General features: G+C 42.1%; 1 long non-coding RNA gene across 2 annotated transcripts in view; it reads left to right on the top strand.

Moving 5' to 3' along the window:
• The first annotated feature begins 36 nt into the window (after positions 1 to 36).
• Positions 37 to 16,802, top strand: part of LOC131827094 (uncharacterized) — a 95,452-nt gene continuing 78,686 nt past the window's right edge. For both annotated transcript variants that reach the window (XR_009351889.1, XR_009351888.1), the window contains exon 1: positions 37 to 706. This is a non-coding gene — a long non-coding RNA (uncharacterized LOC131827094). The remainder of the gene's footprint in view (positions 707 to 16,802) is intronic.

The following is a 16,802-nucleotide window of genomic DNA, read 5'->3' on the forward strand; positions in this document are numbered from 1 at the left end:
GCGGGACCGTGCGCGGGGTCCGCCCATGGGCCGAAGTCCAGCCCCCGCGCGCCGGGGCGGGGCCGGTGAGCCACGGGGCAGTTAGTGTGTGCGCCGCTCTGCGGGCCGGCAGCCCCGGGAGCTGGAAAGCAATGGGTCCCCGCAGGCCCCGCCCCGCCCCGCCGCGCAGCTGGGAAGCCCGCAGGTGGCGGCGGCGCCGGGGCTGCTAAGCCGGGCTCGCCCAGTGGTGCGCCCCCTTCCCACGCTCTTTCGGAGCGAACCACACCTTCCTGCTCCCTGTACCTCCCCAGCCTCTGCCGAAAGCCTCAAGAACCGGGCCGCGCACTCCGCTTTCCACAACGGTGTGCTGCTGCGAGTCCGAGTGCGAGCCAGAAACCACTGGGAGGCAAGCCCCACGTTTCACAGGTAAAAAGAAGCCAAGACCCAGAGAGCTTCAAGATCTGACCCTTGCCAAGCAGCGGTACAAAAATGCGAATGAAGCCAAGGGAACGTATCCCTAAATATTACCAGCGACTGCAGACCCAGGTGATGATTGGCAGCCCAGCTTGAAGCTTCATGTGCAGGCCTTCTAGGCACGGCCAGCAACCACGATGAGGGGTCCCTCCCCTTGACTGACATTCTCTTAACGTCTTTTCAGCTTCACAGTTTGCCTGTTCCAGCTTTTCCTCTTCTCAGATTTCCTGAACTTATGATGGGGTTGGATATGGTAAGTTGAAAATCCATTTAATATGCTTGTCCAGCATCATAGCTTAACCTAGCCGACCTTAAGCGTGCTCGGAACATTTCCGTTAGCCAACAGTTGGGCAAAATCCTCTAAATCAAAGCCTATTTTATAATAACACTTTACTGAAGAACTGCCCTGAAAGTGAAAAGCAGAATGGCTGTACGTGGGTTGTTTACCCTGGGGTTGTAGGGCTGAGTTGGAGCTGCTGCTGCTGCTGCTGCTGCAAGCATCACGAAAGAATATTGTATCCCATTTCAGCTTGCTTGGGAAAAGATCAAAATTCAAGGTATGATTTCCACTGAATGAGTATCAGTTTCTCACCATTGTAAAGTAGAAAAATCGTAAGTTGAACTGTTGAAAATCGGGAAATGTCTGTAGTGAATCCAAGACTAGACAATTTCTCGTATTGTTTTAACCCCACAGAGCTGCAAAGGCAGCAATCTATGCTGAAAATCCCCACAGCATTCCCTTATCTCCAGGGCTACTTCCCCATATATCCATCACCAGGGCTTTGGTATGTCTTAATTTTTGAAAAATTACTTTTTCATGGGTAGTTTATCTATAAAACATGTATACATCTATATCTCCAGCAGTTACTGGTGTAGAATAACAATTCATTTCTCCATAGTGGTCAGGTCTTGGGTTATATAAAGTATATGTATAAAGAATGAGATGACAGTCTCTTTTTAGGCTGTATTAGTCCCACAAGGTTAGCTTGAAGGAGAACAGTGCCCAACTGGAAACAGGGGTAGGTAGTTGAGGGAATGGGGTGGAAACAGCACCTGAACATAGTCTCTGAAAGCTGTGCCTCTTACAGTTTTTTCAGGTATCTATTAACATGGTTGTTGTTATGACTTTGGTGAAAATATCTTAGAGGAAGTAGTATGAACATAAGATGAGATATGTAGAGAAAGTAAGAGGTGGTATCTTTCATACCTTTGCTGTTCTACCGGAAATACTCTGTATCCTCCAAATTTGGCCTTGCTTCATTCGTTCTGTGAATGCTTGTTGAATGCTCCCTGTAGGTACCAGGCAATGCTCTGGGCGGCTGGGAATAAAGCCACATGCAATTCAGATAGGATCCTATATTCAGATATGCCTGCTCTTAGAAAGCATATACTGTAGGGTCTGACATGGTAGAAGAATTTTATACCACACCAATATTAGAGCGTCTCCTCCATGGAAGAAGGATTAGAGTTGTTTTGAATGGCTGAAACAGCTGATGGGAGTCTTAGGGGTAGAAACCATAGGAAACAGATCTGACTCATGTATGGGAAAACTTTGGATGGTTATCACCATTTGACTATGAACTGGCAGCCTTAGAGTACCAGGGGGTTCTTGTCAGTTATCATTAGCATCTAGAGCGGTTTTGTAATAACACTGCAGGGAGGATTACAGGAAAGCAGTATGGTGTAATGAAAAGAGCCTAGTGCCTGGTTTCAAATCCAGGCCCTGCTGTATACTAGCTCTGTAGCCTTGAGGGAGTTACTTAAACTGTCTGAGCTCAGCCTCCTTACCTATAAAGGGGGGAAAATTACTGTCTCCTTCAGTGACTGTGATATGCATAGTGTAGCTGTCTGTGTTAGCACAAAGCCCAGGATGTACCAAACCCTCAGTAAATGACATCTATTTTTTTTAATCATTGTAGTTTTTTTGTTTTGTTTTGTTTTTAAAGATTTTATTTATTTATTTGACAGACAGAGATCACAAGTAGGCAGAGAGACAGGCAGAAAGAGAAGGGGAAGCAGGCTCTCTGCTGAGCAGAGAGCCTGATGCGGGGCTTGATCCCAGGACCCTGAGACCATGACCCGAGCCAAAAGCAGAGGCTTTAACCCGCTGAGCCACCCAGGCGCCCCATTGTTGCTGTTGTAATTATTATTATTTCCTGATTAGGATTTTATCCGAACAGCTCATATTCATGTTTTGCCTAAAGCCAACTTTACCAAACGTTTGGGATAAAACAATTAAAATTTAAATATTAGTTATCCTTAAAATATTGTCTCTCAACCATTTCTACAACTCTGCTCCAGCCTCTGTTGGTTACCTTCCTTTTCCTTCCTTCTATACCACTCCCTGAACTCCAGAATCTGATTATAGTATAGTACCCACGGTATTATTCATCTCCCTTGACCCCTGTTTGCAGCTCTGCTGCTTTCGCCCTGAGCATGTCAAGTTGTTCAGCTGAACAGTAACTTCTGTAGAAGCACAAAGGCCCAGCAAAATCTTGAGGTTTATTTTAGCAACTTCATTCTCCCAGAAACCAATCCAACTGTGTGGTTTTTTTCTTTAAAGATTTTATTTATTTGTTTGTTTGAAGGAGAGAGTGAAAATGAGCGGTTGGAGGGTGGACAGGGGAAGCACAGGGAGAGGGACAAGCAGACTAGGCCCTGAGCCCGAGCCTGATGCAGGGCTAGATCTCACCACCCTGAGATCATGACCTAAGCGGAAACCAAGGGCTGGACGCCACCCCCCACCCCCACCATTCAACTGTTTAATGAAATGGTTCTTTTCTTTTTTCCAAAGTGATGTAGAAAAGAAGTTAGGGTTCAAAACTGATGGGCAAGAAAGAGTTCTTGAGATGCCTTTGGTGCAAAAAGGTAGTTTTATTAAAGCACAGACAAGACTCCTGGGGCAGAAAGAACTGCTCTGGGGTCATATGGGATGGATGGTCCATTGTATACTTTAAAGTTGGGAAGGGGTTAGGAATAGTGTAAGCCTCCCAGGTATTTTGGAAATAGGGTTTCCAGGATACTGAGGGAGCTTGGTATTGTTAGGAAAGGTCATTTACTACTGTTTAGTAGAAACTTAGTCATGAGACCCTTCAGATGTATATTGGTGGGTCATATGCTTGGGGGATGATTTCCAACATGTATCTTGGCCAGGGTAGAGATAAAGTAAGCTTCCAAAGGAATTTTTTTATATTAAGGAGACTTACAGGGTCCTTGGGGTTGGGTTAAGATTGCCTTTTGCCCTTAACAAAGCATTAACATCGAAGCAGTGGAGTCCCTAGAGGAATGTCACTCTGCCCATCTCAAGGACCTGGCAATGGGCTGCAGGTAGTAAGGAAATTCAGTAATTTTTCTTCTGCCTTTGTTTCCCACATCAAAGTATATTCACCGAACTTCCACCCAATATCCAGAGACTGAGTATAGGAAAACACATAAAAAATGATATCAACATTTTGCTTTTTGGTCAAAGACTTAGTGTCCAGAAGCTGAAGAGAACATTAGATTTTTTTTTTTCAGGTATTTGTTAACATGATGGTTTTTAAGACTATGGTAAAAATATCTTAGAGTAAGCAGTTGTAGGGAAGGAAAAAAAATGTCCTTCCCTGTCAGGTTTTTCCAGCTGCTTTAAGGATTCAATTGACATGAGACAGATTAACAGGAGAAAAACCCAAGATTTATTATGTGCACACGGATACCCAATAATGAAATTGACACCCAAAGAAATGACCATGGCAGGCAGAGTTCATACATTTTAGACAAAGAGACAATAAATTTGAGGTATTGACAGCATAAAGAAAACAGATGTTTGGGAGCTTTCGTTAGTAAGGAATTCTAAGATTTGGGCTGAGGTTGTAGATTAGTAAAAAGGAACAAGGTTTGTTTCTACAGCTTTAAAGTCTCTGGGGGTAGGGATGTCTTTTTACTTCTTAATAAAGCGTAGGTACCTTTCACACAGAAGATTTACTTTGGGCCTTCAGGGGATACAGGGGAAGGTCCGTCTTTTTCCAAGTAGCTTCAATTCAAAATAACCAATATGCCGTTGTGGCATATTTTAGGGTGGCCTGCCTTGGGCCCCTCCAGTGCCCATAGAAAAGGTGAGCTGGTGACTATGGAGAGACAAACTGAGTTAGTAAATGAGTGGTAAGAGATCTGCAAAGAGAAAAAGGAATATAGATGAGAATGAGGACGAACCAACAGGAAAGAAAAAGTCTGAGCCCTTTCCTTCGCACCCCATTAAGCTAGTCCCCCAGCCCCAGAGATGGATCAGTCCTATAAAATGTCCGTGCTTCGTTTATCTGCTGAAAATACTAGGCCTTTTTTTCTAACATATTGAAGTTAGGTAGAACTTGTCCTATTTGGTTTATGCGGAAAGAACACTTTTTCACCAGAGACTGCCTTAGTCCCCCCGTGCTGGGCTGCCAGCGTGTGTCGGGTATGAGGATTTTGGACTTCCAGAGAGACAAAGCTGTTAACTTCTGACCGGAGTCATGTCAGAGTTCTTGAGGTGGTATTGAGCTCTTATTCCACTATATAGGGAGACTTGGGATTGCCTTTTCTAATTCATGATCTCCAAGATTTGGGAAGAAAGACCCTAAATGCTGAAAAGAAGGCAGACCTGTGATACACAAGCAGAATTTCTGTGATTTTTCAACAGGCATATTTATGTGGCATAATTTTACGAACAAAGGAGCCAAGCTTGTCGTTAGCATTTAGGGTGAAGTGTTTAGTGACAGGAGCCAGGTATCAGTCCATATTGTCCTGAACACTTACGTGGGAACGCTTTATACACCTTGTTGCCACATAAAATAAAAAGAGGGGTATGATTTACAGACAAAGTCAGGTTGAAACCTGTAATTTTTGAGGCCTGGAGCATTCCATGACCTTTGCCATTGATTATGTTAATGTCTGTACATCTCTATTTTTCATGTGGTCTTACCAGTGTGTGAGAGCAGAAGAGTCTGTAAAGTAGCTGATGTAGGTCTGGAGTTCGCTGCTGGCAGCTGTAAAGCTTACTTTTGTCACTCAGCCAAGGAAATCTGCAATTTCCATCCACCTGAATATAGTTTGTGGTATTGGGCAGTCTAACAAGAGGGGCAACTGAGCTATGGCCTCAAGGCTGTTATGTAAACCATTGGGTGATCTGGCAAACTTTTATGCTAGGGTTATTTTTAATCTCCTTGCTGAGTTTGAAAATGCCATTTTCAGCATCAAACCAGAGAGTTTGATTGTAATGGTATATCACCCAGGAAAAGTTGAGTGGCATGTCTGTGTTCCGAGTAAAGGGAAAAATCTTCAGCTGTTCTTTTAACCCTGACAAGGGATAGTCCTTGAGCTTCTGGTGAGATTTTTCTGGGGCCTATGTAACTCACCAGGGAGAAAGGCAGAGTGACTTTTTTCTGATCATGGATATGACACTGTGTTGTTTACCCTTTGCTCAAGCTCAGTCCCTCGGTGTTTACATCGGCAGGGACAAAGACCAGGGTATTTTGTGCATTATCTAGATGTACACATAGTCAACAGTCGGACTGATTAACGTTTGGTTAAACTGGCACCAGTGGGTGTTTGGTCTGCGACCAACTTGTTCAAAGAGAGTTGGTAAGAAGACGACAGGGGCTGGAAACCAGCCCATAGTGGAAACTTAGAGTAGCTAAATAGCATAGGTAGAGACAAGCATTCTCTAGAAGTCTGTATTTTATTAAATGATTTATAAATGTGGATAAACTATTAAAAAGAGAAGTGCTTTGTTTTAATATCATGGGGTCTTTTTAAAAATAAGGGGTAGGGAAAGAGAAGTTTATTGATCCATGATCTTAGGAAGGGCTGTCTATAACATGGTGCCATCTGCTTCTGAGACCTGGAACTGAGCCCTACAAATCCTTATTTTCAGGTCACCTATAAAAGTCCTCTCCCAGTTGTCTTGTGAGTGATGATCTGGGTCTGTTTTAGTGTGGCTTGCATGAATCCCAGGGGGATTTCTTTTCTCTTTCGATGGCAGTGTAGGTGGTCAGTAACACCTCATAAGCGCCTTTTCAGCAAGGGTACAGTGCTTGTTCCCTTCTAAAGAATTTGATGTACATCCAGCCTCCAGGTCGAAAGGGATGGCAAGGTTCATCAGTGGGAGGAGGCCATGCCTCGTTTACCTGTTGGTGATATGCTTCAAGTTTAGTAGTTCTTGTGTATAGTTAGTCATAGCATCAGGTTGTTCATTTAACTCAAAAATGAAAGGTTTAAAGATGTCAGTAGGCAATGGGTGACCAACACTGTTTTTATAGTTTTATTTATTTTTTATTTTTTTTATGGATTTTATTTAGTTATTTGGGAAAGAAAGAGAATGAGAGAGAGAGAGCATGAGAGGGGAGAGGTCAGAGGGAGAAGCACACTCCCCACCTAGCAGGGAGCCCAATGTGGGACTTGATCCCAGGACTCCAGGATCATGACCTGAGCTAAAGGCAGTTGCTCAACTGGGCCACCCAGGTGCCCCAATACTGTTTTTTTTTTTTTTCTTTTAAGCAGATCAATCCATGGCTTCCATTTTGAATATTCTGGATCTTAATAAGGGCCAAGTGCAGTTCTTCTGGCAGTTGAAGTCCAGTTTCTTGGCAAGTCTTTCCTAAAGGCCTTTCTAGGTCTAGATTTTTATGTTCCATTTGCCCTGATGATTAAAGTTGATATGGGGTGTGAAATTTTAATGAGTGCCCCTGTGTTCTTGCAAGCAGACTGTTTATCTCTGCTGTAATATGAGTTCTTTGGTTTACCTCAATCCATAAATGAATGCCAAAATGAGGAATAGTCTGGTTGTTAATTTCTTTACCACCGTGGCGACATGTTTAACACATCTGGTTGGATAGCACCCAGTCTATTCACTAAACAGGCCAAATAGGAAGAATAGCTCAGGGCTGGGGACAAGTCTATAAAATCCATTTGAAATGCCACAAAGGGCAATATGGACCTAGAAGGACTGCTTGGGGGCGCACTGATTTGGTGAGATTATAAATAGTGTACTGAAAAATATGAGACTGATGCGCTACCTACTGCGCTAATGAGGCACCTAGTGTACTGCAAAATAATTTGGTCAGAAATTTTGAGGTTGCCAGGGCAGAACCAACTGTATTTTAGTTCCTTAATTATTCTGTTTGCTCATGTTAACCTAAAAACAAACTGCCAGTTACTTTACCAGCAAAATGGGCTTATATGGGAAAAACAGAAAATTGCAATTTGGGACAAGCAGTTTATGGCAAAATTGTAGGCAAGTCTGCAGAACAAAGGAGAGGAGTGCTTTTTTATAGAGCGGACGGGTGTGGGGTGCAGTTGGGGAAGGCTGTTACAAGCAAGTCCATTGGAGTAAACTGGGAGTTTGAAGTATGGTAGCTTTGCATTGGCCGATATGTGACTGTCTCTCATTAGTTGAGCTGCTGCGATAGCAAGGTCGTGTCTTCTGTTGGGTCTGCAACTGAAAAGCAGTAGTAGAGTGTGAGAGCTCCCCCCACCCCAACCTCCCAGCTCTGTTTTAGTGAGTTTTCCCTTCATTAATTTTCACACGTGTCCCATTTGGGGGGAGGTAAGTGCTAGCCAAAAGGTTAAAAGGCTCTACAATAGAATCCATCTGGCAATCATTTGCACCCTTTTGTATCCAGTTATCTTCTTCAGGTTGAAGGGTATTTGCCTGATAATTAATACTATCAGTCCGGGATAAAGGTAGGGTTAAAAATTGGGTGGACTGACAATTGGAGAAAGACAACTATCATATGATCTCCCTTTTATGAGGAAGTGGAGATGCAACATGGGGGGTTTGGGGGGTAGGAAAAGAATAAATGAAACAAGTTGGGATCGGGAGGGAGACAAACAGTAAGATACTCTTAAACTCACAAAACAAATGGAGGGTTGCAGGGTGGGGGGGTAGGGAGAGGGTGGTGGGGTTATGGACATTGGGGAAGGTATGTGCTATGGTGAGTGCTACGAAGTGTGTAAACCTGGTGATTCACAGACCTGTACCCCTGGGGCTGATAATACATTATATGTTAATATAAAAATAAAAAAGAAAATCCTTGCTAATGGAAAAAAAAAATTGGGCAGACTGAGGATGGGGGGGCATGAGGGTGTGGTCTCTTTTGGGCCGAATACTTAACAGTTCTGTTAGCCTTCTGGTTTCTAAAGATACAGTATCGATTTCCTTTGTATGAACTAAATAGTGAATAATTATAATTTTAGAAGGGAGGTGAGTAACTTTTACTAGGTCAGCAATTATGAGCCCTTTAGCAATGGGAGTATCCACCAAAGGTAAGAATCCATGAGATTTCCAAATTGTGCCAACAGCATGGCAACCTGCAGAATCAGTGTAAAAGCAGTTTTCCCCTCCCACCAGCATGTAAACTCTGCAGGCCAGAGCTATGAGTTCAGCCACTTGGGCTATTTTACAGCGAGCAAAGAATATGCCTTGGTTGTTTTGTGTGGGAAAATTATGGCACAACCAGTCATTATGTATCCCTGGAAATTTTGTTTACAGGAGCCATGACAAAATAAAAGTTAGTCTGGATTATTTGGAGGGATGTCTGAGAGATGCTGTCGTGGTTTTGAGATCCTACAGTTGTAAGGCGATAGTGGGGAAGAGAGTGGGGCTCTCCATTATTAGAGAGTAAGGTAGCTGGATTTAAAGTTTCTCAATGATATAAGATGACAAGTTAGTTAGAAGAGCTTATTTGTAAGTGGTCTGTTGTTTTGTTGAGAGATGCTGTGTCTTACGAACTTGTAAGGGCGCAGGTATATTTTGGGGACACACAAGTCAACAGAGGAGCCTAACGTAAGAGTCCTCGTTTTGTCCAGCAAGGAGGCAGCTGCATGGAAGTATGGGGGTGCACCTGATGCCACCTGGTCCACTTGGCATGAGAACTGTGCTGTTGGCCTTCTTCTAGGAGGCAGAAGCTTGTCCTAGAATCCCCGCAGCAAAGCTGTTATTTTCATGCAGTATGAACGGACGGGCTTGTCGAAATTCGGTAAGTGAGGAGTGTGGACAGAGGTCATTTCAAAACTTCAAAAGAGATTAATGCCTCTGAAGACCAGAGTGGGGTGATGCCTGAGAAAAGAGCACACAAAGGTTTAACAAAAACTGTAGAATTAGGAATCCGTTGGTGGCAAAATCCAGCTGTCCATAAAAATGGACTTAACTATTTGGGGGAAAGGGCTGGACAAAAGAGACTCAAGGTGTTTTGGAGTGAGCTTTAGAATGCCCTGCGATATCTCGTGTCCTAAATAGGTAACAGTTGCATATACCTACTCATGTTTCGATTTAGAGGTTTTATGGCTTTGTTTAATTACTGCCTTTAAGTGAATGAAGGAGCTATAAAAGTTCCCCACTCAGGTTGATTACAGAGCAAAAGGGCATCAGCATAGTGCACTAGGGTGGAATCTTGGGTAAGGATTATAGGGTCCAGGTTGGCTTGAAGGACTTGAGGAAATATTGAGAGAGACTCATAGTAGCCTCTTGGACTGGGAGTCTGTGGCAGTTGTCCCCCTTTACATGGAAATGCAAAAAGAAATTTCGAGTCTGGGTGAGATTGAAAAGAAAACTGAGGAAGGTGCCAAGGAGTCCCAAAAGAGTTTATTTATGTCCCTCAAGCCCTTTACAAATTAATAAATTTGGTTTCCAAGTCAACCTCTGCCTTCTTTCTTTACTGGCAAGATTGAGGTGTTATGGGGTGAGGTGGTAAAGGCAAGAACATCATGTTTTAAGAGAGGGTCCATTATACCTGGGTGGCTCTCGATTTCCACTCTGGTCATGATCTCAGGGTAATGGGACCAAGCCCTACATCAGGCTCCATGCTCAGGATGGACTTCGCTTGAGATACCCTTTCCCTCTGCCCACGCCCACACTTCATGTGCATACACTGGTGCTTTCTCTCTCAAATAAATGAATAAGTCTTTTAAAAAAGAGAGAGAGGGCCTGTTATAGGGTTAATTCCTTGCTCTGGTTTCTAGAGAGACGATTTTGAGCTACTGATTGAAATGGTTTATTCCTTTTCCAAGAAATGAACCCAGGCTCTGCACCTCATGACAGTTCAACTTCATTTGCATGTGTAGCCCAAAGATAGATGGGACATCTTTTAAAGATTCATCCTCTTCTGAGGAATTTAGATTAAGATGAGTTTCACTAAAGTAGGAAACTTGGGATTTGGTCTATTGGTAAAGAAACAAAAATGCTTTTCTTACTAAGTGTATAGTGGCATTAAATTAACAGAGTTCACTACCAAGAAGGTTTACTGGTGAGCAGCTGGAAATAAGAAAGGCATGATGAGGATGAATAGGGCCTAAGGGTCTTGGGGTGGACTGACACACAGGCAATAAAATAGATTACCCTGAGACTCTGATAACCTGAATAGAATCAGAAGTGGCAAATAGAGATAAATCTTCTGAGAAGATAGATGGTAGAGGAAGTTGCACCAGTGTCAATTAAGAGATCCAGTTCCCGCTTTAAGTTTTGTGGTAGGTCTGGCATGCTACTGGGGATCAGCTGTCACTTAAGGAAGAATTGTCCCTCAGGAGCAATAGGAATTTTCTGAGGGTGTGGGGTTTAAGAGAATTGCTTGTTAAGCCCTTCTTTTTCTTAAGTGCAGGACAAATTCTCTTCCAATATCTGCTTTTGTTTTTTGCAATATCAGCAATTGCTTAGAGGCAAATAGGGAGATTTCTGATTGGGCTCTGAGTTATTCTCAGCGTCATGCTTCACCTTTCCAAAGACTGAAGTTGCAAGGCAAGAATTATTGCTTTTGGTTCCTTGTTCTCCCTGCTTTCCTAAGAACTATTTTCAAAGAACTGGGTGGGTGCCTCCGGTCTTAGACTCCGCAGTTGCCCCACCCAACTGACCACATTCTTGTGGATTTATTTTTTCACATTGGGAGGAAGTTTCCCATTACAGCAGAGATTAGAAGATTCTATGTTGTGAAGCTTCTGGAATGAATGCAGTATGCCTTGGAAAAGGTTGTGTAAAATGTTCAACAGTCTCTTTGGTGTTCTTTCTGAGTGCATATTTCAACCTTAGACAGACTGATTTGGGGAGGGAAGTGCTCCAGTGTTGCTCTGTTGACTCTTGAATATCTGCCTCTAGCTGAGCCATCTTCTGGTCATTCATAGGAGCACTGGAGAGAGGCTCTGGCCATCTGTTTCCCTTGTCAGGGGACTTTTCTCCTGGGAGCCATTTGGCCTGTCTGAAAACCACCTGATAATCACAGGCTGGAAGAACCCCTGCAGTAGCCAGACACGGTCTCTGTGAGGGAGGTGAGATTGTGGACAGTTGCTCGTCTTTGTAATTCCTCTCTAAATATAGTAGGATTCTCTAAGAAAAGAGGTAAAGTTTACAGTTTAGAAGGTCTGTTACTGGGGCTCCTGGGTGGCTCAGTGGGTTAAAGCCTCTGCCTTCGTCTCAGGTCATGATCCCAGGGTCCTGGGATTGAGCCCTGCATCCGGCTCTCTACTCGGCAGGGAGCCTGCTTCCCTACCTCTCTCTCTGCCTGCTTGTGATCTCTGTCTGTCAAATAAATAAATAAAATCTTCAAAAAAAAAAAAAAAAAAAAGAAGGTCTTTTACTGTCCAGGGGACATGAACTCTTTGCAGTGGATGTCCAGGGTATATCCATAGACATTGCATAGGAGTGCTTAAAACTGGCAGAGCTTGATTACAAAGCCCTGGAAAATAGGAGGAATTATAAGGTACAGCAAAATGAGCTTTGTTGGACTTCCAGGTGTTGCTGCTAGATTTACTCCCTGAATCCAGGGAGTAAACAAATGATCTGTTTTCCCAGGGCCTAGAGAAAGGCCAACATGCTCTCTGTAAATCTTCCAAGAAAGGGAAGGTTTCTTGGGGGAAATTGTAGTTCTAGGATTTAAAGAAATTGGTTGAGGAGATGCCATCTGTGGTGCCATCCAAAAGATGGGGAACAGATCCAAAAGATCTTTGGGAAGGTCAGTGATAGGGATTGGGGGATAAAAGAAGGGCATAAGAAAGACTTATGTCCGATTTGATTTCTAATTCTTGTTTTAAATCTGACTTTGGGGGACGCCTGGGTGGCTCAGTTGGTTAAGCGTCTGCCTTCGGCTCAGGTCATGATCCCAGCGTCCTGGGATCGAGTCCCACATCAGGCTTCTTGCTTGGCAGGGAGCCTGCTTCTCCCTCTGCCTCTGCCTACCACTCTGTCTGCCTGTGCTTGCTCTCTCCCTCTCTCTCTCTCTAACAAATAAATAAAATCTTTAAAAATAAATAAATAAATCTGACTTTGGTTCTTTGATTTTATTAAGGGATTCTCTAAGGTTATCTGCTGTACTTTCATGTTTTCCTTTCAGTTTGATACTCCCATAAATACCAGTAAGACAACTGTTTGCAGTCAGAGCTTGGGGGGGTGGGGGGGGCGGCGGGTGGTGTGGACAAAAAACCACCACCACAACAAAAAGCTATTTAAATGTAGAAATTTTTCTAATTCAAAACATCTGTTGTTTGGCCATAAACATGTGGGATCACCATTAATGTATTAATTCCAATACTAAATATATAGAACCGAAAAGCAACTTCACAGGCTTAGAATAAACCTTTACCATGGATATAAGAGGTGACCCTGGAGAGGGCATAGATGATGCAACACCCCATGATCCAAAGTTTACTCCCAGAATAATCCAAGAAAGCAAAAACTCTGTTGCCCAGGTGGTAAAAATGATGTGGTGTGTAGGTGTCTCTGGCCTCCCACAAATGTGTGACATATCTAGTCACAGACCCCCTAATCTGTGACACCAGGCAAGGAGTACTCAAGTGGGATTTCTCCAGCTCTGACAAGCAAGGAAGCTAGTCTCATACCACTGGACCCTGCAGACAGAGATTCCACTAGGCTGACATGGTAGGAAATCTTACCTTGACTAGCTGTATGTCAGATGTCCCACAGTCTCTTAGCTGAGGCAGAGTGAGCAATCTCCAGCAAGTTAGAGTATCCTGCTGACTACGCCAACTGTATGGGAGGAAAAAATTTGCTTTTTTTCCCCCAAGGTTCTTCTAGCTGTTTTAGGAATTAAATTGACATGAGACAGACTAAAAAGAGAAAAAACCCCAAAGTTTTACTATGTGTGCTTGGAGGCCCAGTAATGAAATTGAGACCCAAAGAAATGACCAAGGCAGGCAGTTTTTATACATTTTAGACAGAGACAATAAGTTTGTGAGGAATTGATGAGATAAATAAAGCAGATGTTTGGGAGCTTTAACTAGTAAGGAATTCTAAGCAGAATTTGGGCTGGGGTTGTAGATTAGTAAATGGTAACAATGTTTGTTTCTGCAGCTCTCTCAACTTTAAAGTCTCTACTCCGGTGATAAGGGTGTCTTTTTACTTGTTAGTACAGGAAAGGTAACTTTCGTGTGAACGATTTATTTCCTACCTAAAGCAGATGTGGAGGAGGGTCTGAGTGTCTTGCACTAGCTGTTGCCCAAGTAGCTTCAATTCAAAGTAACCAATATTATTTTGGAGTGGCCTTCCCCGGACCCCTATACAGCATGAGCATAAGACAAGAGATATAGAGAAAGTGATCAAAACATAGCTCTTTTATATGAGCTTTACCAAGGGGCCATATTATTTAACTATGTAAATATAAGCCACACTTATATTCCAAGGTTCTGTAAAAGTCTTCATATATCACATATTTGGGCTAGATCTCAATTCACTGAGAATTTATTATTCATGTTGGCTGGTTTGACTGAAAAAAAGTCAAAACAGCAATGAACAAGCTAGACTGTATCAGCCTGTTGCTGATACATTACTCTCTGGCTTCATGGGGCTCAGAGAACAAGAGGAGAGAAAAGTTGTATTTATTTTCTTGTCCCCTCCTGCCAGGCCTTGATTTGTGTCCTGCTTTAGTGTGGCCACAGCTCTCTCCCCATGCCCAATGGGCCCTAGAAGTGGTACCAATTTCCCTGTGTTAATTGGGATGCTTCAGCATCCTGGCTATTTAACTCGGCCAACACCTCTGTTAATAGTCACTTCAAGCACGTTTCAGTCTCCTCTTCCAGTGTACTGCTATTTCCCGCCCCACAACAGTGACTGATACATCAAAAAAGCCAATTTTTGAAAAAGGTAAAATCATGGCTTTGAAAATAGCTCTAAAATGAACATGTCATTATCACATTGTGTGCTTTAAGTATCTTATAGTTTTGTCCATTTTATTTAAGTTAAGCTGAAAAAAATGAACATGCCAAAAATTTAATTAACATATTAATTAATTGAGGGGACCAGAAAAAATGTTATCAGTTCAAAGGAGAACTAAAAATATAGGAAAAGAGGAGTGAATTAGCAAAGGGCATCAAAATTGCCTTTTAACCCCTTAGGAATCAGAAACTCTCCATCTGACAGTTTGTTTTCATGGATATAGGCAAGAATTATTTGCATTATCAGTTATCTACAATTTACAGAGTTACAGCTCAAAGAGAATGAATCAGAATCAGATACCTTAGAAAGTCATGCTGTAAACAGAGTTTTGTATTCTCCTGGGCCATGATTTTTTTTTTCCCACATACAGTTGCCTTCTTCCCTTAAGGAGAACAAAAATACAATTTTTAAAATTTTTAAAAATTTGTTATTATTGAAGTATAGTTGACATACAATGTTATTAGTTTCAGGTGTACAACATAGCAAATCAGCAGTTCCATACATTATGCAGTGCTCACCACAATGAGTGTAGTTACCATACATCACCATACAACGTTATTACAGTACTGTTGACTATATTCCCTATTCTGTACTTTCATCTCAGTAATGTATTTATTTTATAACCAGAAATTTGTACCACCCTGCCTTTTTTTTTGAAGATTTTATTTATTTATTGTGAGAGAAAGAGAGCACAAGCAGAGGGGAGGGGCAGAGGGAGAGGAAGAAGCAGTCACTCCTCCCACTCCTGCTGAGTAAGGAGCCTAATACAGGGCTCTATCTCAGGTCCCCGGGATCATGACCTGAGACAAAGGTGGACACTTAACTTACTGAGCCACCAGATGCCCAGCAGTTTGTGCCTCTTAATCTCCTTTGCCTATTTTGCCCATCCCCAATCCTTGTCTCTTCTGGCAAGCAAGAGTTTTTTCTCTGTATCTATGAATAATTTCTGTTTTGTTTTTGTTTGTTCATTTGTTTTTTTAATATTCAAATAAAAAATGTTTTTTATATTTTTATATTTGTTTTTTTATATTCAGATACCATTATATGGTATTTGTCTTTGTCTTTCTGACTTATTTTACTTGTCATAATGCTCTCTATGTCCATCCATGTTGTCACAAAGACAAGATCTCACTCACTTTTTATGGCTGAGTAATATTCCATTGGACATATACACCATGTCTTTATTCATTTATTGAGAGACACTAAGGTTGCTTCCATATCTTGGTTAATGTATATAATGCTACAATAAACATAGGGGTGCATATATCTTTTCAAATTAGTATTTGCTTTCTTTGGGTAAATACCCAGTAGCAGAATTACTGGATCATATAATATTTATATGTCAGTTTTCTTGTCAAATCTCCATACTGTTTCCACGGTAGTTGCACCAGTATACCCACCAGTAGTGCATGAGGGTTCTGTTTTCCACATCGTCACTAACACTTGTTATTGGGAGTCTTTTTGTTACTAACCATTCTTACTGGTATGAGGTGATAGTCTTCTGGTTTGATTTGCTTTTCCCTGATGATTAGTCATATTGAGCATTTTTTTATGTATCTATTGGTCATCTGTGTCTTCTTTGGAAAAATGTTCAGGTTTTCTCATTTTTTAATTGTGTTATTTGTATTTTTGATGTTGAATTGTATACGTTCTTTATATATTTCATATATTAACCCCTTATTGGATATGTCATTTGCAAATATCTTCTCTCATTCAGTAGGTTGCCTTTTCATTTTGTTGATGGTTTTCTTTACTATAAAAGTTATTTTGTTGTAGTCCTTATAGTTTAATTCTGCTTTTTGTTTCTTTTGCCTGAGGAGACATATCTATAAATATGTTGCTAAGGTTGATATCCAGGAGATTACTGCTTATTTTGTCCTAGGAGTTTTATGGTTCCAGGTCTCACATTGAGGTGTTTAATTCATTTTGAGCTTATCTTTGTTTTTTTTTTTTAAGATTTTATTTATTTATTTGACAGACAGAGATCACAAGTAGGCAGAGAGGCAGGCAGAGTGAGAGGGGGAAGCAGGCTCCCTGCTGAGCAGAGAGCCTGATGTGGGGCTTGATCCCAGAACCCTGGGATCATGACCTGAGACGAAGGCAGAGGCTTTAACCCACTGAGCCACCCAGGCACCCCTTGAGTTTATCTTTACGTGTTCTGAGAAAGTGGACCAGTTTTTTT

This window comes from Mustela lutreola, chromosome 3, assembly GCF_030435805.1.
Source record: "Mustela lutreola isolate mMusLut2 chromosome 3, mMusLut2.pri, whole genome shotgun sequence".
Classification (NCBI taxonomy): Eukaryota; Metazoa; Chordata; class Mammalia; order Carnivora; family Mustelidae; genus Mustela; species Mustela lutreola.